Below are 25,105 nucleotides of genomic sequence, written 5' to 3' on the forward strand. Positions count from 1 at the left end.
ATGTAATCCCTATCAAAACCCCAATGACATTTTTCACAGAAATAGAAAGAAGAATTCTAAAATTTACTGGAAACAACAAAAGTCCCCAAAGAGCCACAGCACTCCAGAGAAAAAAGAACAAAGGTGGAGGCATCGCATTCCCTAATTTCAAAGTATACTACAAAGCTGTATTAATCAAAACAGCACGATACTGGCAGAAAAGCAGACACAGATCAATGGAACAGAATTGATAGCCAAGAAATAAACCCATACATTTAGGAACAGCCAATTTTCAACAAAGGAGCTAAGAACATACAATGGAGAAGGGAAAGTCTCTTCAATAAACACTGTTGGGAAAACGGACAGCCGCACACAAAAGAATGAAAGTAGACCATTATCTTACACCATGCACAAAAATTAACTCAAAATGGATTAAAGACTTGAATGTAATACCTGAAACCATAAAACTCCAAAGAAGAAAACATAGGCAGTAAGCTCTTTGCTATCATTCTTAGCAGTGTCTTTTTGAATATGTCTCCTCAGGAAAGGGAAACAAAAGAAAAAATAAGCTAATGGGACTACATCAAACTAAAAAGCGTCTGTATGGCTAAGGAAACATCAATACAATGAAAAGACAACCTAGCAATTGGAAGAAGATATCTGTGAATCATTTATCCAATAAGGGGTTGCTATCCAAAATATATAAAGAACTCAACAACAAAAGAACAAACTTAGTCAAGAAACGGGCAGAGGATTTGAACAGACATTTTCCCAAAGATATACAGATGGCCAACAGGCACATGAAAAGATGTTCAACATCACTAATTATTAGATAAATACAAATCAAAACCACAATGAGATATCACCTCATGCCCATCAGAATGGCTATTACTAAAAAGACAAGAAATAAGAAGTGTTGGAGAGGGGCCAGTGCCATGGCCGAGTGGTTAAGTTCGTGTGCGCTACTCACTTCAGCAGCCCAGGGTCTTGCCGGTTTGGATCCTGGGCCTGGACACGGCACCACTCATCAAGCCATGCTGAGGTGGCATCCCACACAGCACAGCCAGGATATACAACTAGAATATACAACTATGTACTGGGAGGGTTTTGGGAGAACAAGAAGGAAAAAAAGATAGACAACAGATGTTAGCTCAGGTGCCAATCTTTACAAAGAAAACAGAAGTGTTGGAGAGGATGTGGAGAAAAGGGAGCCCTCATACACTGCTGGTGGGAATGTAAATTGGTGCAGCCACTGTGGAAAATAGTACAGAGATTCCTCAAAAACTTAAAAATAGAATGACCAGGCATGACATCAGCATCACGGCGGAGTGAGCTCTTCCCTTAGACTCTCCTCCCTAAGAAAGAATGAAAAGGACATTCATAAACCAACAGAGGACAGGCACACAACACAAAAGACATCTGAGAGACCCATGCAGCCAAATGCCTGAAGGTGGAGGTGCTGGACCCCCCAGGAGGAAGGAGGAGGAAGTAAGGGGATCTCCTCTCCCTCCCCAGCAATGACCTAGGGCACAGGACCATGCACAGCTCTGAGAAAAGAGGGGCCTGGGGGGAGACTCTGTAGGAATGCCTTCGCTCTCCAAGTTCCCTCACATCCCATAGGAAAGCTCCACAGAGGAGGCTAAGCTATTGTGGGGTTGTCTTCATGAAGCCAGCACGCCAGGAGGACAGACAGCGAGGGCAAACAGAGAACACCCACGGGATGGCACATGCAAAAGAAGTGCCCCTCCCCCTGCTGGGCTCACAAGCTCAGCCAGTCAGCCAGGGCAAGGGACCCCGTCTAGAGTGCCCGTGCGTACATTAGCAAAGCAGCAGCTACAAGCAGGCAATCGCAGATGGGTCCTGTCAGCATAGATTCCAAAGGACAAGCACAGACACCAGGGATCACAGCAGGCTCAGAATACACAGCTCCTGAACCTCCTCCAGTGGTGGCAGGTGGAATCTGCAACCAGATACTATCTATGTGAAGGCACAAACCAACCCCATCAAATAGTATGAAGAAATATATTAATAGTCCAGACCAGAAGGAAAATGAAAAGCACCTAGAAATCAATCCTGAAGGCACACAAATTTACAATGTAAACGACAGAGAATTCAAAATAGCTAACATTAAAAACTCAACGAGTTACAAGAAAATTCAGATAGTTCAATTAAATCAGGAATAAAATTAATAAACAGAGGGAATACTTCACAAAAGAGATTGACCCTACAAAGAGAAACCAATCAGAAATGTTGGAGATGAAAAACACAATGAGATAAAGAAAAATCTGGATACCCTGAATTACAGAGCTGACGTTATGGAAGACGGAATTAGCAATCTGGAGGACCGAAATATAGAAAGGCTTCAGATGGAGGAGGAGAGAGAATTAAGACTAAAAAGAACCGAAGAAATTCTCTGAGAAATATCTGATTCAATTAGGAAATGCAACATAAAAACTACGGGTATTATAGAGGGAGAAGGGAGGGAGAAAGGAGCAGAAAGTCTGTTCAAACCTGGAAAAGGAGCAGGAATTACAAGTAAAAGACGCTAACAGAACTTCTGATTACATCAATGTAAAAAGACCTACTCCAAGGCATAGAGTAGTAAAACTGGCAAAAGTCAGTGACAAAGAAGAAATATTTTTAAAGGCAGCAAGGCAGAAGAAAATAACTTACAAAGACCATATCAAACTTTCAGGAGATTTCTCAGCAGAATCTTTACAGGCTACGAGAAGGTAGAATGAGATATTCAAAATTCTGAAAGACAAAAACCTTCAGCTGAGAATACTCTATCCAGGGAAAAATATCCTACAGATATGGTGGAGAAATACAAACTTTCCCACATAAACAAAAGCTGAGGTAGTTCATCACCACAAGACACCCCAAACAGGAAATGCTCAAGAAGACCTTCATACCTGAAAAAGAAAAAAAAGAGTTCACAAAGCCTTGAGCAAGGAGATAAATAGGCAGCCAAAGTCAGAAAATTGCAGCTCTCTACCAGAACAGGTTAGCAAAAACTTAATTATGACATGAAAGATAAACGGACGGAAAACATCAAAAATAACTATAATCTTGTGATTTTAACCACAAAATCACAACACAAAACAGAATGTGTTATGACCAACAAATCAGAGGAAGAGGAAAGGGATGGAACTGGCTTAGACCAAGGAAATAAGAGGCTATCAGAAAATGGTATATCTCATCTACGAGATTTTTTATACAAACCTGATGGTAACCACTAAACAAATAATCAGAACAGAGACACAAATGATACAGAAAAAAAGAAAACTGAGGGGCTGTCCCAGTGGCATAATGGTTAAGTTCACATGCTCTGCTTCAGCCACCCAGGGTTTGCAGCTTCAGGTCCCAGGCACAGACCTATGCATCTCTCATCAAGCCCTGCTGTGCTGGCATCCCACATACAAAAAACAGAGGAAGATTGCCACAGATGTTAGCTCAGCAACAATCTTCCTCAAGCTAAAAAAGAGGAAGATTGCTTACAGGTGTTAGCTCAGGGCCAGTCTTCCTCACACACAAAAAAGAGAAAACTGAGAAAACCATCATAGAGAACTACCAAACTGAACTGGCAGTCCAAAATACACAAGACAAGAAACAAGGGAAATACAGAGCTGCAAAACAAGTGATAAAATGGCAGCGTTAAGCCCTTATATATAAATAATCACTCTAAATGTAAATAGATTGAATTATCCAATCAAAAGACAGAGTGGTGGGATGGACTGAAAAACAAGACTCATCAATATGCTGCCTCCAGGAAACACTCTTAGCTCTAAAGACAAACACAGGCTCAGAGTGAAGGGACGGAAGATGATACTCTAAGCTAATGGCAAACAAAAGAAAGCAGTTATTGCAATACTTATATCAGACACAGTAGACCTCAAGATAAAAAAGGCAATGAGAGACAAAGAGGGGCAGTATATAATGGTAAAAGGGACACTCCAACAAGAAGACATAACACTTATAAATATACGTGTACCCAACAAAGGAGTACCAAAGTACATAAAGCAACTATTAACAGACCTAAAAAGAGATATTAACAACAACATAATAATAGCAGGGGGCCCCAACAGTCTACTTACATCGATGGATAGATCATCCAGACAGAAAGTTAACAAGGAAATAGTGGAATTAAATGGAAAACTAGACGAGATGGACTATATAATAGATATATATGGAACATTCTGTCCAAAAATAGCAGAATACACATTCTTCTCAAGTGCACATGGAGCATTCTAAGGACAGACCATATGTTTCGAAACAAGATAGGCCTCAATAAATTTAAGAAGATTGAAATCACATCAAGCATCTTTTCTGACCAAAATGCTATGAGACTAGAAATCAGCTACAGGAAAAAAGCTGGGAAAGTGACAAATATGTGGACACTAAACAACATGCTACTGAACAACCAATGGATCATTGAAGAAATTAAAAGAGAAATCAAAAATATCTGGAGACAAATGAAAATGAAAATACACCATACCAACTCATATGGGATGCAGAAAAAGTTGTCCTATGAGGGAAATTCATAGCAATACAGGCCCAGCTTAAAAAAACAAGAAAGATCTAAAATAAGCAATCTTAAAATACAGTTAGAAAATGGAGAACCAACAAAGCCCAAAGTCAGCCGAAGGAGGGAAATAATAAAAATCAGAGCAGAAATAAATGAAATTGAAACCAAAAAAGAAAAAAGAACAGTAGAAAAGATCAGTGAAACAAAGCGCTGGTTCTTTGAGAAGATATGCAAAATTGACAAACCCTTAGCCTGACTCTCTAAGAAAAAAAGAGAGAAGGCTCAAATAAATAAAATTAGAAACGAAAGAGGAGAAATTACAACAGATACCACAGAAATATAAAGGATTATAAGAGAATACTATGAAAAACTATATAGCAACAAACTGGACAATCCAGAAGAAACAGATAAATTCTAAGACTCATACAACTTCCCAAAACTGAATCAAGAAGAAACAGAGAATCTGAATAGCCCAATCACAAGTAAAGAGATTGAAACAGGTAGCTTAGTGGGAAACTACTTACCCTGACAAGGTTACCCACTCAAAGCTAACAGCCAACATCACAATTAATAGTAAAACACGCTATATTTTTCCTCAAGACTGACTTGATTTCTACTATTTCAACTTCTCCTTTTCCTTTAATGCATGGATCCTGCTAAACCTTATAAATCCATTACAATATAAAGTGGGGAATGAATAAAGAGCTCACCTGAGGGATGTTCACTCTCTGTGGCTCCTGGGCGAGTACAGAGGACTGTGGTTCAGCTGAGGGGACAGAAAGAAGACAGGGGTCCTGAGATTTAGCTGTCTTACAGCTCTTAGATTCACCTCCTCAAATCTCAGCACCCCAGTTGGGGATCATCCTCCCCATAGGCACAGGGCCCTCTGGGCCTTGAAAAGGCACAAGAAGGATCATGGACAGGCAGCAACACCTGTCTTTGTGTGATTCTGAAATGACCATGGAGCTGAAATCTGCAGTTTTTTACTGAGTGAACATAAACTTTACTCGATTGATTTAACAATAACGCATGCGTCCTTCTGGATAACAGAAAGAAATAAAAACAACCGATCAGTTGAATTAAAGTACGCCAAACGACAAGACACTATTCCTTCATTAAAGTTAACTTAGCAGAAAAATGCTCAGTATGCATCATTTATCTATTTTTCTCAGTAATATTATTCAACCCCTGGTATACACAATCCACGGAAAGCCTAGTAAAAGAGATGGGAGGATTTAAGGCAGGAATTTGTAATTGTTCATTTCAGCTGGGAAGTATTTCTCAAAAGGCCCTTTCGATAGATGCTTTTGGTAACTTACCTGTGAGAGAGTGAACTGTCACAAACTGCGTTTCCCTGGACAAGTCACTGAAATTTTCAGGCCCAATGTCTTTAAATCTTTCAAAAGAGTTAGAAGTAGGTGACCTTGGAAAACTCTTCACAGATCATCATTCTTGGATCCTGTGACATCAGGATAACGTCACTAATGTCACATGTGGTGGTGGACATGTGTGACAGCAGCGCATCTGTAAATAGCGGGGGCCATTTAAGGGGACCGGAGACAGAACTTCCTCCCTCTGCCTGGTTGTCCCTTACCCCCAGACCTTGCCCTCACGGCTCTCCAACAAAGCAGGCTTTCCTGAGCAGCCTGCCCCTGGGCCACCCCAGCTCACCTGTACTTCCCAGGGACGGCCCAAATGCCCCACTGTCACACAGTGTGGTGGCTCCTGAAGGTGGCATCATCAAGTCTGGTTCATTCTGGGCAGGAGGATCAAGACCTGCTTCTGATCTTGCAAATCTAGCATCTGCTCCTTTCTGGGCTCTTGTCTCTGCTCTGAAGCTCTGGAGAGAGGTCTAAGGTCAGAGGGGCGCTCTCTTCCAGGTAAGACTCCCTCACAGAGGCCCCCTGCTTCCTGCCTCACAAGGGCTGGTTTGTTTCAAGGCAACTGGGACATGGATCTGAGAAATAAATTCATCTTAGGGGCAAAAAGGCTGACTCTTAGAATTCATTATAACGTCAGACTTCAAGGACAGAAAGCCTGACAATGCAGAGGGGGCCAGGCACCTCTGTCTGACCCAAGGGACCTGAAGAGACACTAGAAATCCCAGGATACATGTGACACATGGTGGGATTCCATCCACATCCTTTCCTTTACATCCCTGGGGACGCAGGGACAGGCCATGTTCCTAAGTGCTGTGAAGGCTGTAATGCCAGTCTTGGGCAGGTGTGACATCAGACAAAGCCTGAGACTGAAGCCAAGCACACCTGCCCTCGAATCCAAATTCCCTGGCTGGGAGCTCCTGACTCGAGCACATCGGGCCACCGACCCGAGCCTCGGTTTCTGGTGAAGTGGTTGTCAGGGTACATTAAACTATCCAGTAAAAAAACAAAGCGTCCTCTAACTATAACAGCAGTTGTCACTTACTTAAGGCTTCCTACCTGGCACTTGTCTAAAATAGTGATCTATGTTTCCAAACGTCGCCGTGAAACAATCATTATTAATATTTATAGATGAGAACCCTGACTCTCGCCCAGGTTCCTTCTGTCGCCCCTGCTAACAGGTGACAGAGCTGGCACTGACCGGGCCTGTAGTGCTCCAGAGCTCGGGCTCCACCGCAGACCCACGGTCACCGTCCGCCTGATAAACGCACTCCTCCCTCCCGCACCCACCGCCGCCGACATGGGCTTCTCTCCGGTCGGGCTGCAGGCGGGCTGGTCACACGATCCTCGGGCATCCCGGACCGCCCCGAACACCTGCGCCCCCCGGCAGCCCGAGGGCCGGGGTCTCCCCCATCGGCCTTACCCGCTCTGACGGCCCGCCCGGGTTTATACACCGCCGCGGGGGGCGACGAGGTCCCAGACACTTCCTGCTCCCATCCCCAAGCACAGGCACACCCTTCCCAGCTAGTCCCTCGCCCTCGGTGCGCACCCTGCATTTTCCGAGCACACCCCAAAGTTCCCCAACGGTTCTCTGGAGTCCTGAGAAGACAAACGAGGAGGCTACGGCTGCACATGCGCAGAAGGAGCGTGGCGTCCCCTTCCCGGAGTCCAGGCGGTGAACCTCACCTATTTAAAACTACATTTCCCATAGGCCTCCGCGTCTACATTTCAAGTCACTTTTGGCCTTTCCGCGAAAGCGGGAGGACGGTGTTCTTAAATCTCTCCTGCCCAGGGTCCTCCGAGCCCGAAGAGGTTAAGGGTTAAGCCTGAACTCTGCTGTCAAATGCAAAGGGTAGTCCGCTATTGGCTCCCGATTAAAATAGCATTTTTTTCATAAGTCATTTGGAGGTAATTGGGGAAATTTGAATACGGATTGGATATGGAAAATATTAAAATATTACTTAGATGGTGTGAAAAAAATTTGGAGTTAGGTAGGAAAATTGACTTTGTAAAAAGAAAAAGACATGCCGACTGAAGTAGTTAAATTATATAGCTGTAAAATTATAATTTTACAATTTTTCAACCTGGGACCTCCACCCTGTTCCTTTACAGCCGCCGGACCCACCAACCCCTGAGCCCCATCCTGGCGCGCCTGGGGCCCAGTGTGCAGATTCTACTGAGGGTCTGCACAGGTGCTCCAGGGGTGGATGTTTATAGGAAATCTGTTGGGTCTTCTACATTAACATTGATTCTTGCTGAATTCTCTTATTGTTTCAGAAATTTTTATGTTAAATATCTTGGATTTCCATGCACATAACGACAAGTTTGCTTGCTTTTTGCTGACGTTTATAATTCTTTGTCATTCTTTACCAAATTACAGATAAAAGCACAAGAATGCTGGTTAAACTATATTAAATCAATCATAATAGACTTTAACATAAAGATCACGAAGGAGAGAAAGTGGTCACACATATGTCGTTTAACAAACATTTATTGAAAACTGACTGTACAATCGACATCATTCTAGGTGCTGGGATAGCAACATCAAATAAAAGAGAGTAAATTCCCTACCCCCATGGAGTTTATGATCAGGCTTGTTGTGGGGCCTATTAGTCAGGGTCCCCTGAAGAAACAGGTGTCAGTTGTCAAGAAACCATGGGACACTTGAGGAGAGTCTAATAAATAGGGCTCTAAAAATGTGGGTAGGGTTAGTGAAGCATCCTGTAACTAGTGTTGGTAGAGAGTTATTATCGCCCCCAGGGCTGTAGTGAGAGTAGGTGACATTATCAGAACTTAGCACAAAAGGCCACCCTTATGAGAGCTGTGGTCTTAGGAAGAGAAACATTGTGAATGCCCATTACATGGCTCAGCACGGAGAGCCAAAGGAATAAATACCCAACACCTCACTTGTTCTCTTCCCTCTGATATCCTATCCTCCGTTAAGCATGTATAAACCCCATTCAATACCTATTCTTAGAATTCCATCCGCATGTGTCTCTTCTAGACCTTTTGGTCACCAATTTTCCAGTCTTATTCTTGTTTAGCCCCCTACTACCTGTCAACTCACTGAGCTACTGGACATAAATCAGTATAAATCGAAACTCAAGTACATGTCAGTTCTTCACAAAGTGAACTAAATATACCTCCTTAAACTCTACCCACTGGGAAGATTTTTTTTTCACCACACATTTCAGAACCACCCCTAAGTGAGACTGTAATCGTAGCAGCCATAATTTCCAATGATGCCACCATACACTGTAAACCCAGTTTGAAGGAGAGTTGATGGGTATGTGGCCACAGGTCTCCCTTGGGGACTTTTGGGGAATGTTTAATTGTATATTCTTGTGACCAAGTTATGAGGAATTTTGTCAAAGGGACCCAGCCTTCCCTTTAGTCAAAGCCTCCTGTCTATAAAGTAGGATATATCAAGGATTTAGAAAGAGAATCTAAATCCCTGTTGTGGTGATTTGTGTTCGTTTTCTGCCCACAAGATCCAGAATTTCACATGTATATAGATATATATCTCAAGAAGCATCTTAGTAGAATACCCATCTATTTCATTTCAATGAACTTCATGATCAAAGAGCCACCACCACTGATCCCTTCATATCACCACAAAAGATGGCTGCACATGAGAAACACTCTAAGAGTTTCAAAAAACATTTGTCAGTATCCCATTAGAGAAAATACATATTTCATTGCTTTGAAATGCAACATGGGCTGCTCCTGAGTCCACAGGGAGTATACTCATATTGATTAATTTGAGCCTATCCAAACATAATTCATCCTTCCTAATCTAATATGGTAAGGATCCACCCCCTTATGTGCTACCTAGTTTCTGCTTTATTGGGCAAGATCTTGAGTTCCTTTTGTGTTTTTGGTTTTTTAATTTCTGGATTTCTTGCAATTTTACTCTGAACATAGCTGGTTTTTTATTCCTATTATGGGCCTGGAGCCAGTAAGGAAGTTCGGACAGGGCCTGAGGATAGTGTGTATCTCCTTCAGGGGTAACTTATACTAGGATCACCCCTTAGGATTTGGAGAGAGAGAGAGAAGTGAGACAGACACTGTCAGAATTCAGTTACTCTTCACTTCTTTTTCTAAGCTCCTCAAAGCAGTGACTTTTAGTATACCTTAAAGGCCTTAAAATTGCAGAGTGTGTGGCAGGTACAACAAACTTGAACTGTCTAATAAGCCTCAAAGCTGTGCAGAGGCAAGTGTACACCTGCCAGGCAAAGTGCACAGAGTTTAGAACATCTGTTCTGACCAAGTAGTAGTATATGTTTGACCATATCCTTCTCCTCTGATAATAACTTTGGGCTTCCGAGATGCTCGGTAAATCCATGTAAGTGAAGGAATACAATTTCTTCACCTTAATCTTGACCTCACACTGATCCATCCTCGCAGTAATTGGGGGAGGTGTACTTACCTGGCATTCACCCTCATATGGCTAGTGATCATTTTATAAAATATTGAGGAACATAATGTCCCTCTTGAAGATATTCTTGTATTCAAACCTTATCTGAGTGAGTAATTGAGGCAATCTATTGAGAGCCCCAGTATATTGGATCACTTTTCAAACTGTTCACACACCTCCATCTGGGAACTGTTTCTCTCTACACCTGTCAATATTAGATTAGTTTTATCTTTTTAGGGTTTCATGCAAAAGGAATCATACAGTGTATTTTTGTGTGGCTTTTTTTTCACTCAGGATAATGATTTTGAGATTCATCCTATAGTTGAATACCAGCAATGAAGGAACAGCCTCACACAGGGAGAAACAACTGCTTATGAAATCAAGGGAGACTCATTGTGCCCAATGAGTTCAGCTATATGTGAATCCAAATACATGTAATCATTCCAATTTCCAGGTTCCTAGACTTTCCCAGTAAACGTCCCAAATCTCATGTAATACACCTCCTCAAATTGTGGATCTAATAGTTATTGTAATTGTTTGAAGAAATAATGTCCAAAACTTCCCAAAGTTGATGAAACAATGTTAATTTACACATCCAAGAAGCTTACTGAACTCCAAGTAGGATAAATACAAAGATATAGTTTTACCTAGACACATCATAGTCAAACTGTTGGAAGCCACACACAAAGAGAAAATCTTAAGAAAGAGAAAAACAACTGAACATGTACAGGAGAGCATCAACATAAATAATATCTAACTGCTCATCAGAGAAAATAGACCCTAGAAGGCAGTGAAATGGCATATTCAAAATACTGAAAGAAAAAATGGTAACGAAGAATTTTTTTATCCAGCAAGACTATCCACTAATTATAAAGGTGAAATAAGGACATTCTTAAATTTAAAAGGACTGGAAGAATTTCTTGATATCAGAACTGAATTGTGAGAAATACTAAAGGAAATTCTTTGGGCTGGAAGAAAATGACATCAGACAGTACCTCGAATCAGCTGGAAGAAATTAAGAGAGCCAGAAGTAATAAATTTCTGGGTTTTAAAAAAAAGAATCTATAAATATATTTTCTCATTTCTTCTGTTAAATTCTTTAAAAGACATGAGATTGTACAAAGAAATAATTGTAACATTCTAGTATTGGTTTTGTAACATATATAGATATAATATATATAAAAACAAGAGCACAAGAGGGGAAAGTAACAGAGTTACATTGGAGGAAACATTCTATATTTCATAGGAATTAAGTTAATATTCGTTTGAAATAGACCATAGTCAGTTAAAATGCATATTGGAATCCCTACCACAGACACTAGGAAAATAGCTCAAAAACAGTAAAAAATATTCAATAGAGGAATTAAAATGATATACTGAAAGATTTATTTAGCACAAAAGAAGTTAATAAAGGAAGGACAGAGAACAAAAAAGCCTGAAGACACAGAAAACAAATAGCAAAATGGCAAATGTAACTCTGATCCTATCAATAACTGCACTAAATGTGAATGGTCTAAAAAAAACAATTAGAAGACAGAGATTGGGAAAATGAATAATAAAGCAAGATCCAACTATACGTGATCTACAAAAGACACATCTTAGATTCAAAGACAAACAGAAGTTGAAACTAGAAGGATGGAAAAGACACATCACACAAATAGTTACCAAAAGATTGCTGGAGGGTTGTGTTAATACTGGACAATGTAGATTTTAAAACAAGAAATATTATTAGAAGCAAAGAGGGACATATCCAAATGACAAAATGTCATTAAATCAGAAAGATATAAAAATTAACAATGCTTACAAATGTAACAACAGAGCTTCAAGATACGTGAAGTAAAATTTGACGGAAACGAAAGGAGAAAGAGACAATTCAACAATACTTGGAAATTTCAACTGCCTCCTGTCCATAATGGATTAAAAAGAGGAAAGACAATCAGCAAGGTTATACAAGACTTGAACAGCACTATCAACCAAATTAAATTAAGTGACGTGTATAGATCACTGCACTCAATGACTACAAAACACACATTCTTTTCAATACCACATGGAACATGCTCCAGGATAGACCGTGTACTCAGCCATAAAATAAATTCCACAGATTTAGCAAGAATGAAATTATATAAAATACGTTCTCCAACCACAATGGAATGTGAGCTATCAAGAATGGAATATATCTGGGATATCCACAAACATTTGGAACTTAAATGACACCCATCTGAATAACATATGAGTCAAAGAATAAATTGGGAACAAAATTTGAAAGTACTTTGAAGTGAATGAAAATTTAAAAAATAGAATATCAAAGTCTATGGGATGTGCCTAAAGCAGTACTTAGAGAGAAATTTAGAGTATTAAACACCTATAGTGGAAGAGAGGAAAGTCTCAAATCAATAATTTAAGTTCCTACCCTAAGAAAGGAAAGAAAGGAAAATAAACCAAACTGAAAACAAGCAAAAGAAAGGAAATACAAAAGATTAGAACACATGTCTGTGAAATACAAAACACAAACATCAATAAAACCAGAAATTGGCTGTTTACCACATAAAGTTGACAATCCCTTAGCTAGCATCCCCAAGGAAGAGAGAAGATAGAATTTACCAAAATCAGAAATTAGAAAGGGACACCCACAGAGAAATTAAAGGATTATAAGAGAATATTATGAACAACTTTATGCCACAAATTAGACAATTTATAAGATATTGGCAAATTCTTAGATCCAAATTTCCAAAACTGACTCAAAGAGAAATAGAAAATCTCCATAGATCTGTAACAAACAAGAAAGTTAAATTACTAATTAAAACCCTTTCAGGGAAGAAAAGCCCAGATTCAGATGACTCAACTGGTGAATTCCATTGACTATTAATGGAGAAAATAATCCCAATCTCCCACCATCTATTTCAGAAAATATTAGAAGGAGAGAGCTGGTCTCACATCATTCTATTAGGCCAGAGTCACCTTAATTTCAATGGCAAGTGAAGACATCACATGCAAAGACAAGACCACTATCCCTCATGAATATAAATGAAAAAGCCTTAACGATGTGTTAGTGAGTGATGTCACCAAGATGGGGGAGTAGGAGATGTTAGCCTCTGTCCTCCCAGAAAGATCAACAATTAGACTGCTACCTACCCATGATCAAAAAGAGTTCTGGGAGAGCTCTAAAGCCCTCTTAAGAAACTTTAGCAACATAGCGGAACAAAAAATGTGAGAATAACCACACATAAAGAGAAAGAAGAACAGCTTCATTTTGCCTGCATCACCCCGTCCTTTAAGCTGGCATTACTCAGTGCTAAGAGGGAACTCCTCAGCTAGAAAGAGCTCTCCTTTCAGGGAAAGAGAGAGCAGAGTGAACGACCGGCGTCCCAGCCTTTCAGGGCACACAGGAAGTACCCACTTTGGTTTCCCCCCACCCAGAGACTGGCAAAGCAGAAAGATATAGAGATGGCTAGGGACAGGGAAGAAGAGCAGGGTTTACCAATATCGGGCACACAGCAGTAAAGACCACAGCTGTGTGACCTGTTCTATAGATAACCCCAACGTGGAAGGGCAAGGGGAACAGTGCACTAAGAGAGATACACAGCTCTGTGGGAGCAGGGGAGGAGCAGTCTCTGAACACGTTCCAGGAAAGGGGTCACCTTCCATGCCAAGATGAACTTTGCATGAATAAAGATTTAAGTGAGGACAGACTGAGAAGAGTGAAGAGGGGAATGGGGTGTGGACCAAATTTCATCCACCTGCAATTTTACCTACTCAAATTTTATCTACCACGGCAAGAAGTTAGTGTCTAATATTTTAAAATTACTTTTAAATACAAGTATTCGTACTAGTTATATAAATGGAGGTAAACACAAGAACAGCTAGGATAGAAGTGGCTCAAGTGGTTTCCATGGGGAATGGAACTGGGGGGATAGAAAGGACTGGGGTTGTAAGGTTGGGGAGGGCCTGTCACGGTCCTTTATAAAGCCTTCAGTACTATTTGATTTTAAAGGCACAAGTATGGATTCCTTAGATAAATATTAATTTTTAAGTGAGCTTTAAAGAATGAGTAAGGTTTCTACAAGGAGAAACTTGTAGTTTCTCAGTTTACTTTTCCTGCCACTCTAGTGCCTACGACCACAGGGCGTGGGAAAGCCCTGGCCCCGGCTTCAGAGTGGCTGTGGCTTCACGGGAACATGGATGATCTGTCCCTGTGGTACCACAGCATCACGTCTGCCTGCGATCCTGCTCTAAACCAGCAGCCTCTGATACTGCCAGAATCCCAGCATCATCCCCGCTGGCAGTTCTTCGTGCCAGGCCCCACCCACTGGACCAGACTCCTGAAATGCTGAAATGGACCTGAATCCCTACTTTCTCCATCCCTAGTTCAGCCTCTTCTTTTTATACGTGGCCCACGTCAGCCTCTGGACAGCATCCACGATGCACTGATGGTCTCCCACCAGAACTCATTTGTACATTTCTGCCTGTTCCTCCTTCACCCGCTCTCTTCCTGCAGAATGGCTTGGTTGCTCCTTGGAGCTCATGCAGGATCGATGTATCACTTAGAGCAGCTCTAAGGAAACATCTGGTGAGGGGGAAACAGGACTCACTCCAGGCAATTACCAGACGTAGGAGGTACTGCCGATTTCCACAACCAAATAATGCACTGCACCAAGCTCCAAGGCAGGAAAGGGCAGAGATCCTAGAGCCAGGCTGCTGAGGTTGGAATCCCTATAATACCACTTACCAGCTGTGTGATTTGGGGCTCTTGATTGAACCTCTCTCTGTCTCAATTTTCTAATCTGTAAAATGGGGCTACTAATGGATCATGGAGGATCCAAGCCGAAGATACTGAAATTGGTTAAGAGGTTCTTGCATTAATCCAGACAAAAGACAATAAGGGTCTGAACTGAGGCAGTGACAGGGAGGATGAAGCTGAGGAGACCGAATTAGAAAGTTATTTCGGAGGCTGAATGGCACAATTTGGTACCAAGTGACCATGGGGGATCAGGCACCAGAAGAAGGGGACAGGTAGGAGGAGAGAGAAACCATTTAAGTGTAGCTTCTAATTTTTTTATGAGGGTAGCTGAGTAAATGTGGATGCTATTAACATTGACAGTTCACAAAAGAGACTCATATTTGCTGTGTGTGTGGCAGGGAGGGGCATATTCCAGAGAGTTCTGTTGTAATGATGACGTATCTCCTTTCATTTTCATCACCACACTGTGGTTCCGATCCTCAGATGATGAAAGTGTGTCTGCAGCCTGACATTTGTTACCTCACTTAATCCTCACACGAGCCCCATGAGGTAAACGTGCTGCTATTATCTCTGTGACGTAACAGGGTACTTGAGTCTCAGAGAGGTAAAGCAACCTGCCCAAGATCACACAGCACCTTGGCTGGGATTTAAATCCAAGAGGATTGGACTCCTTGAGCTATCAGCCTTCCAGTATTGCACATTGCCTCTCAAATACACTCTTCCAGAGAGGCGTCCTAGATATTTTCATCTGTGCAGTCCTCCTGCATGAAATAGTTCAGATTCTTCTACCTAATTTTCATTTGAAACTCTCCTTGTATACTCTAGAATTTGTCCCAGCTGGTGAAAAGGTGTCTTACCATATTATATACTTGTCACAGCTGCTCTATAAACCTGCATGTGTGCACTGTGTTGGCACGGTGTGGTTTCTGTGTCTAATTACAGTGTTGAAAGCTACTACATGCACAGATAGATATGTATATAGAGATTAGGAACACAGAGCGGTTCCCCTTTCACATAAAAGTGCATGTGCTGTAGAGGAAGAATAGCATATTTTTAACTCTTGAGCACTATTTGCTTAGCTGATAGCTAAGTGAAATGAGGGGGTGTTAGAAAGCTGTGAATAATGTTCAATATGAATATTATAGGTTACCTGGGAAAAAGGGGTTTTACAGTATAAAATGATACTGCCAAAATCCAGCAAAAGGCTTAAAAGTCCAAACCACTCTAAACATTGATTTGACTCAATCGTGCCATTTAGAACATTCCATTTCCCCAGAAAGAAGTCATTCCTGAGAAAAACTGTGCAAATGGAATGTAAGAAGGAGAGAGAAGAAAAAGTAAGATTGCAGATCCACAATGAACAGCGTCCACTTTCACCTTTTGGGAAATTTATTTCTACCCCTCAAAAAAAGAGAGCCGCAAATAATGGTTTTCCCGATGAAACCACCCCAGCTGGATCATGCTAAAAAGCTTTCAGGAGGGAAGCAGTAAGTAAATTCAACTGTTCAGATGCATTTGGAAGTCATCCTAAAGCAGCAGCCCCAGTAATCGCTGCGCCATCAACAACTAAAAGGATCCAGACTATTAGATGTGGACAACAGAGAAATAATGGATGCTAAAGAGGTCGGAAACAGAAATGATGGCATTCACCCACTACATAGCTTCAAAGCGGATGACGGGAAAATGGAGGCTCCATTTTCTAACTACTGAACTATTAAAACACACACACACACACACACACACACACAGACTGATAAATGCCAGTATCAGTTTTATCACGTAGGTGGTTAAACAGTCACTTTCTTCTTCAATATTTTGAAATATACAAGGACTTTGGTCTTCTACTAATTTCAGAGATGAAGAGGCAGGACGGCTTCCTTCTCTGCCAACGTGCAGACTGGGAAGATGTGATGCTGGGGCACCCAAGGTTCCAGAACCTTGGAGGCAGGATGCTGGAACATAAGGCAGGCAGGGACGCACAAAATGTCTATCCATGAGCTTAAAGAATTGTTGGATAAGAACCAGTTCTGCTTCTCCAGCCAAGCTTTCGCTACTTGCCAAGAACATTATGCTTTGGTAGCCCAGTGATTCTTGCAGTAAGGACCCACGAAGTCTGCTTACATCAGAATCAGCTGCATCCCTTGTTGAAATGCAGATGCCCAGGCCCCAACCTACTGAAGCAGAATCTGTTGAGGTGGGGCAAAGATTCTCATGCCACTGTCCTTGAGACTTAGCAAGGTAATTAATGTGACCAGATGTCCTGGTTTGACTGGGACAATCCGAAATTCCAAGATCTTCGAAGTATTATGATATAGACTAGGGGTCCACAAACTACAGCCCATGGACCAAATTTGGCTGCCGTTTGTTTTTGTAAATGGGTTTCAATTGGAACACAGTCATGTTCGTTCATTTTTGTCTTTGGCTGTTTTGACCCTACAACAGCAAAGGTGGATAGTTGCCACAGAGACTGTATGGCAGGCAAAGTCTAAAATATTTACTATCTGGCACTTTACAAAAAAAGCTGGTTCACTCCCAATGTAGACCAAAGGTTTTCAACCATTTCTGCACATCAAAATCATGTAGGGATTTTTATAACACCACTTCCCCAGACCTAGTCCCAGAGTTTCTGAATCAATTGGCCTGGGGTAGGACTGGATATAGCTATCATTTAAAAGCCTGTTCAGGTGATTCTAATGCGTGGCCAGGAAGAGGCCAATTGCTCTAAGGGAGACTGCACATACTTTGGAACCAGGCTGAAAAGACTCTGCTCCATAACCCCTCCCTTCATAATCCGGCTGAGTGTCCTTGGGCAGCCCGTGTAACTTGCATGAGTCTCAACTGCTTTATCTGTAAAACAGAGCTACCAATAGTCACTTTGTTGGGCGAGGTATTAGGAAGATGAGAGACTATATACGCACACCTCCCGAGACAGGGCTTAGCATCCTGTGAGACTAAATAAATGGTACTGGCGGTGATGAGGAGGATGATAATGATGATAACCATGATAAAGGGTAATGCCTATGGCTTCAATAATGCAATTGGATATACATTCATTAAGCACTGTCTGTGTGCTCTGGAAGGGGAAACCTTGATAAATAAGATGTGATGACCACCTGAAGGAGCTCACAGTCAAGTAAAACAAACAGGCACGTAAGATAGTGACAGCAAGAGAAAAGAAAAACGGGCCAAGAAGATGGAAAAACGAGTCACAAGAGAAACTAAATTCTAATAAATATAGACAAACATGTAAACTTCAGCAATAATCAGGGAAATGAAAAACAAAACTCGAATGAGACATTTTCTCCCAGCAAATAGGCAAATATTAAAAATATCCCACCTTCACAGAAGCATAATTTTTACAGGCTTTTTAAAGGGTGAATTGACAGGTTAAAATCTGCACACTTTTCAAATCCTCTATTTCCCTTCTAGGTATGTAGTCTGGAGAAACACATATGCTCTAACAGACCTGTGTAGGAACTTTCACTGTGGCATGGCTGCAGCAATGTGAACCATCTAAATACCCATAAGATGGGGAATGGCCAACTAAATCTTCATGCCTTCATTCTATCTAATTCAATGCTAAATTATTTTTTAAAGTGATTTAAATGCATACAGGTACAAAACAGACAATCACACAAAGTACTCTGTGTCAAAGATGCAAATCATAGAAAATGCCAGAACATAGGTATAATAAAGCACACACATGCACACTCAAAACAAAACTTTACTTTTTTATCCATGTATGTGTATGTAAATTCCCAGACAAGATTACTTCTGGAAAGGAAAGGTAGATTTTGAGAGTAGCCTAGAGGAGATCTTTCGCTTACTATATTGTTTGAATATTTAATAAAGTGAATGTATTCATGTACTGCTTATGTACATCTTTTAAAAGAAAAAAAAACACCAGACAATAATTGAATGTAGTGAGTATTATCAGAGAAGTATGTGTAAAGCATGATGGGGGAACCAAAAACAATGCTGCTGGGGTGGGATGGAGAGGAGGAGGTGCCGCAGAGATAGGGTAATGCTGAGCTAGGCCTTGAAGGAGATGATGATGGTGGCATCCCAGACAGAGAGGGGACCATATGCAGGGGCTCAGGGGCATGGCATGTATGCTTTCATTCATTCATCCCATTATTCACTCAACAAACATTTGTGGAGTGTCACCTCTGAGCTCAGGAGTGTTCCAGGTGCTGGAGAGACAGCAGGGAACAGACAGACAAAGGTCCCTGCCCGCACGTTGCTTCTCTTCTAGTCTGTCCAGATAGATAACGTGCAAGAAACAATCAAGACGCATAGTGTGACGGGGAGTGCTGTGCGGAGAATAATGCAGGGAAAGGAGGTGGGAGATGCTGCGGTGGGAACGGGGCCCCCTATTTTAGTTGGGGTCACCAGAGAAGATTGTGCTAGGAAGTAGCATAAACAGAGAGCTGAAGGAGCTGAAAGAGCTAGCCATGGGGACAACCAAGGGAAGAATGTTCCAGCCACAAGGACAGCAGGTGCAGAGGACCCCATGCAGGGCTGAGCTTGACATGTCTCAGCGACCACCAGAAGGACAGCATGGCTGGAGTGGGTCAGCAAGAGGACAGAGAGACGGTGGATGGAGGCTGGGAGGTGTCGTGCAAAGCTTTGCGAAATGTGGAAAGGATTTTGACTTTTCCTCTGGGCGGGGTAGGTGGGGGTGGGGAGCGGTCACCGTAGGCTTTTAAACTGGGAAGTGGCTTGATTCATTATATGTTTAAAGATACCTCTGGATGCTTGACTGAGAGGACTCCAGGGGGCTAACGTGGAGGCAGGGAGACAGTTGGGAGCCTCCGGCATTTGCAGGGTCTGCTCAGGGCCTGGGCAGCTGAGTCACGGGGCGCTGGGTCACTAGACACAGGGGTGGGAACACGGGATCTCAACAGCACGTGGACATCACTGGCCTCTTCCTCGGGTAGCAGCATCCTGATGCTCTTTGACCGACCTGCCTATACCCTTGCAGGACCCAGAGGAAGCGTACAAATGAAGGGCCATATACCACATGCCCAGGGATTTGAAAGTGATAAAGCAATCTATTAAAGTGTCATTTAAAATATGTACTATCCTCCTATCTTCATAATGACCTGGAAGGCCAAGTTCAAATTTGGAATCCTCTGGCTTCTCAGATTTTCTTGCCAGAATATAGCAGCATGGGGAGAGCTGGCTCCTGGCTTATGGCTCCCGGATCCCTACCCTCAGCCTGTTCCCCACTTCTCTTCCTACTCCCAGCTCTGCCCATCACTGTAGTGGCTTTTTGTACGTGTGTGAGTACATCATAACCTGCACAGTGAAAATGGGTGGACAGCAGTCTTTACATCCCCTCTGGCTTTCATGTGCCATGTGCCCTCGGGAGGACAGATCCAGGGAAGAGCCAACTTGGGCAGGGAAGTCCAGGGTCTCTGTGACCAAGAGAATGGTCCAGAAGAGAGGGTGCAGGTTGAGGTGGGCAAGTGCCCTTGGCCTGTGGCCTCCTTATCCCCTGGGAAGACGTGATGGGAGAAGGACTAGAGTGGAGACTTCTAGGGCGGATGACTCAGTGCAGGGATGTTTTCTGCATGGGCTTAAGAATGGCGCTGCCCTCCGCAATCAAGCCGGCTGAGCTTAGGTCACTGCTCCTTACCCAAGGGACGTGGGACACCTTGGTTGGGATTTCCTCTAAGAAGCCACACAATGGTGGTGGGAGGTGGTTCTTAGGAATTTAAATCATGAACGGAGGGGCTGAGGGAAATGTCTTGGAGCTGGTTTGTACCAGCCACAGCGTCTTGAAGAGAGTGTCGCTTAAGTCCTATTCTCTGGATTATTGGAGGTCTGCTGGTTCCAGTCCTTTCTTAGGCTTCTTTGATCAGCTATGCCTTCCATTCCATGAGCTTTCTAAGGCTTGCACCATTCAGAGATAGTTACTGTGCCTGTAACCAAGAAACCCTACAAGATGCAGGCTGTGTTACAAAGAATTCCATGTGCCACATTAGAGCGGCTGAACTTTAGTCTGCAGAAAATTGGAGGCTTTTAAACAGAGAGCTGGCTTTTTTTTTTTTTAATGTCTCTAGAGAGACACAGAAGATGGGCTGAGAGGGAAGAAACTCATCTGGCCTTCCTTGCTCCTCCAGCACTTCAAACGGTGGATTAAACAGAGGCACCTATTATGAAATATAAGTTCAACTTCAAGAAAGAAAGAAGAAATCTTCAGGGTAGGTAGGTGAGAGAGACACCAGGAGACTGGCGATGAGCAATTGAGCTCATTTTCAGGCAAGAACAAAGATTCAAGGCTGACTCCCAGGAATTAGAGATCGGGTAGTACAACATCATATCCCAGTTCAATTCTAGAAGACATTATAGAACAGATGGTTTCTGAGCAGGGAGAAGCCAACGGAGGTTCAGTATGACCAAGTCATGCCAGACTCCTGTCAGCCCCAGCCTGCTCCTGTATAGCTCCATGAACTGGAAGTCTTCAGCAGTCAGATGCATATTAGGTGCCTTGGCCTCACCACTAGTGTGGTCTTACTAACGCTGCCCTAAACTTGATATACGTGCCCTGATTCCACTCAGTCAGCTTTTCCCTAAGCCTCTAAGGTCTCTTAGTCTCTTGCTGAAACCATTATCTCAGCCCACCTGTACAGGGTCTTGAAATCCTGTTAATCTCTTGCAAAGTTCTTCCTTGACAAAACTCTCCCTTGAGAGACTGTCCTTGTAGTGGATGTCTGCTGTCTCTCCATGACCAGCATCCACTTCTCCTTGTGCTGTAACAGCTTCGTACCTGGCCTTGATAAAGGATCCTTCCTCCACTCCCACTTCCGTGCTCAGCTCGGGGGAGCTCACTTTGTCTCCAGCTCTAGAGCATATCTTTATCATATGAGCAAGGAGCCGCCACTGAAGAGTTTTAGTATGTCCCTATGAGGACAGAGTCAATGGCAGGATGGTGTGATCAGAGACGCATCTGGGGAGAATCCCTCTGGGTGCAGGGTGAGGAAGAAACTGCATGCAAGAAGACCAGCTGGAAGACTGTGGGGAGTTTTGAGGAAAGAAATGGCAGTTTGGACTAGCATATTGGCAGGAGGTGGAAGAGAAGTAGATCGACTCGAGTGACTTTTAGGAATTAAAGTCAACAGGCTGGTGATGAATTGGAGATGGGGGATGGAGGGAGAAAGAGATGTCACAAATGATTCCTAAGTTTGCGCTTTGTGCAAGTGAATGGATCACGGTGACTTCACCGATAGAGGGAAATCAGAAAGAGAAGCAGACTTGAGGAAGGGAGTCATGAAGAGCATGGCTTCAGTTCGGAGTATTTTGAAACACCTAAGAGAAAGTGTTAAGAGGCAATTGGATATACAAATATGGAACACTGAGGATGTATCTGAGTTGGAGATATTAACTTGCCAGTCCACGTAGAAAGCCAAAGACGTGCATTATATCAGTGAGAGGAGAAGAGCGAGCCAGAGACCAACCTCATAACTGCCCCCTCTGTGTTCCCTCCGACAACACTCTCTTTCCATCTTACATTTATGCTCTTGGTTTTTCTACCTCTCAAAATGCACGCACACATGACTTGTTCCTACTTAAACCCAATATCCCCCCCTGCTAATTTCTGCAGATGGTATTTTGACTTTGTTAAATATTTTTCATGGCAGAATCATAGCAATGCCTTGCACAGAGATGGCAAAAGAGATGTGGGCAAACGATGAGGCTAATTCTACTTTGTCTTTTATTGGTTCTTGAAATGGAGACACCAGGCATCTGGAATCTGAAACCCTGTACTCTATGCATCCAGACCTCCTATTCCATACTTCATGAAGCATCTCCAGTTTGGGAGATTATACATTAGGACAGGAATGGATGAACTAGTTTATGTCCTGTGGACAAGGGTCCAGCACAGAGAGCAGGCTGGAAGCCATGCAGGATGGGGAGCAAGGTAACTTGGGGATATTATCTGACTTATTCCATGTGGTCCCAAGAATAAGGGCAGGATCCATGACTTACGCCTCTTGTGTTCTTGGGCCAGGACAGGCCTGTTACAAAGCGGGCTTCAATAAATGTGTGTTAATAACTCTGCAGATGATGAATATACGGAGCAGTGATGAGGCCTGGCTGAGGATGCTGAAGATGTCATTCAGACATCCTGGCATATATTACCCTTAAGTGCTGCCTCGGTGGTTGGGCATCTGCACTTAGAACCCAGCAGAGTCTTGCCCCTGATATCAAGATATCCATGGGCCTGCCTCCCGCCGTCCCTCCCTCACCCTACCCTCCGCCCAAGAACCTGTGGAATTCAGTCAGACGCCAGAGACTCCAGGAAGGTCCTAGAGAAGAGGTGATCAGGGGTGAGACTCTCTCAATCATTTATTGCAGCTCTCATTGGCTTTCCTAGAATCAGCCAGAGCTGAAATCTGATTGTGGAACCTTGGATTCTGGATTGCGGGGGTATGGACCCAGGGAACATTTATTAAGCAAGACTATATGTAATGTCCACTTAATTCTCACTGCACACTGGCGTTCTTATTACTTTTGCTTAGGGAACTGAGGCTCAGAGAGGCTGAGATTGTCCAGCCTGCAAGCAGTGGAGCATGCATCAAATCGAGACCAGCCCAATTCCACAGACTGTGTTCATTCCACTCAACTTCACAGCCTCTCTTCAAGGTCTTGATGAGGGGGTCTCACCTCATACACACTCTTCAGTGAGTGTAAAGAGAACACCTGAGCTAGAGCCACTTTCTCCTAACGTATTATGAGGATACTCTGGCTTAGAGTAGAAATCAGAACTCAAACCACACCTTACTCTCCGCTGGGCCATGCTGCCGGTGAATCAGGCCAGCGCCCCTTGTTGACACGCTTTCTAAATGATCATTCTTCTCTTTCATTTTTTAAATTTGGAACCAATTTGCTCCTCTCTGCTTGATAAGGATCTAACACTTGCCTAGTCAAAACAAATGGAGTGATAATCAGAGCTTGCTTTTGTGCAGCGTGTTGCAGTGGGTGCCAGCCTTCCCCAGCCCCTCCCTGGCTGGAATACAAACACCTTCCTCAGGTAAGCTAAGCTCTACCACGATTCTAAGCTTACTCTGATAGAAAAGAGTGAGATGAGAGCCTCATCTCTGCCTGAGGGAGTCGGGGGGCATTCTTCCTGCTGCTGCGTAAGTGGAAACTGCCACGTGACCTACAGCCATCTCCTTCCCCTCGTTCTGCTGGAGAGATCCACGCACCTGGTTTTCACTTCAGCAACTCTGCTCATCCTTGCTGTGGCAGATCCCTCTTCTCAATCCCAGCAGCACGCCTGGGCAGGAGCAGGGACAGGCAGTCCCGCTCCCAATGGAGCCCTTGGCTAGACCCACAGTGTTCCCACCCACCTGACTTGAAAATATCCACAGCCGTTGCTTTCCTGAGCGTCTGCTATGTAGGGGCCTGTCTCCATGCTAGGTACTTTACATAAATCATGCTATTTAATTCTCTCAACAATCCCTTCCTTCAAATATTTATTTTGCACTTCCTGAGTGCTAGGCACTGTCCGAGGGATGCAGCAAAGAACCAAAGCAAGCAAACCCCTCTCCTTGTGGAACTTATGTTCTTTTGTGGAGGAGCACCTCTCTAAATGATACTGCTACCCCCATTTTTAAAGAGAAAAATAAGGTTCTGGGAGTTTTCATAACTTGGAATTTCACACAGCTGGTAAAGAGAAGAGATGAAATGTAAGCGCTGGCTTCTAAGACCCGAACCTATGCTCCTTCCCTTACATCCTACCTCTTGCAGCTGATCGCAGGTCTTACTCCCAGAATTCCTAGGATTGAAGGGCTAAGATCAAGATATAACAGCTTGTGCCTGGGTTCGCACAGCTAGCAAGTTCCCGGGGGCAGTTGCAAACTGGTCCTTACTGATTCTAAAGGTCTTTCAGTTAATCAGGTCACAGAGCGTGGAAAAGCATCATAATTCTAGCTTATGGACAAGAGTACCCACTCTGCAAAGGCATGGCTCCAGCTGCTGTGTCTGCATGGGTTCATCTGCTCCTCCTAGCTGACCTGTGAATGTAGGTAATTTTAGTATTATTTCCTTCTTACAGA

At 43.0% G+C, this 25,105-nt stretch overlaps 1 long non-coding RNA gene across 3 annotated transcripts; it reads right to left on the bottom strand.

The window, feature by feature from the left end:
- Window positions 1–1,312: 1,312 nt before the first annotated feature.
- On the bottom strand, window positions 1,313–8,119 carry LOC138919035 (uncharacterized). Of its 3 annotated transcripts, none has more exons than XR_011428923.1 (5): window positions 7,307–8,119; window positions 6,176–6,344; window positions 5,824–6,028; window positions 5,215–5,270; window positions 1,313–1,334 (listed from the first exon to the last, which is right to left on the bottom strand). It is a non-coding gene; the product is annotated as an uncharacterized lncRNA (long non-coding RNA). The 3 variants fall into 3 exon arrangements; XR_011428922.1 differs by lacking the exon at window positions 1,313–1,334 and adding an exon at window positions 2,872–2,891; XR_011428924.1 differs by lacking the exon at window positions 1,313–1,334 and having other exon boundaries at window positions 5,211–5,270; window positions 7,307–7,931.
- Window positions 8,120–25,105: the final 16,986 nt, after the last annotated feature.

Source organism: Equus caballus, chromosome 19, assembly GCF_041296265.1.
Source record: "Equus caballus isolate H_3958 breed thoroughbred chromosome 19, TB-T2T, whole genome shotgun sequence".
Taxonomy (NCBI): Eukaryota; Metazoa; Chordata; class Mammalia; order Perissodactyla; family Equidae; genus Equus; species Equus caballus.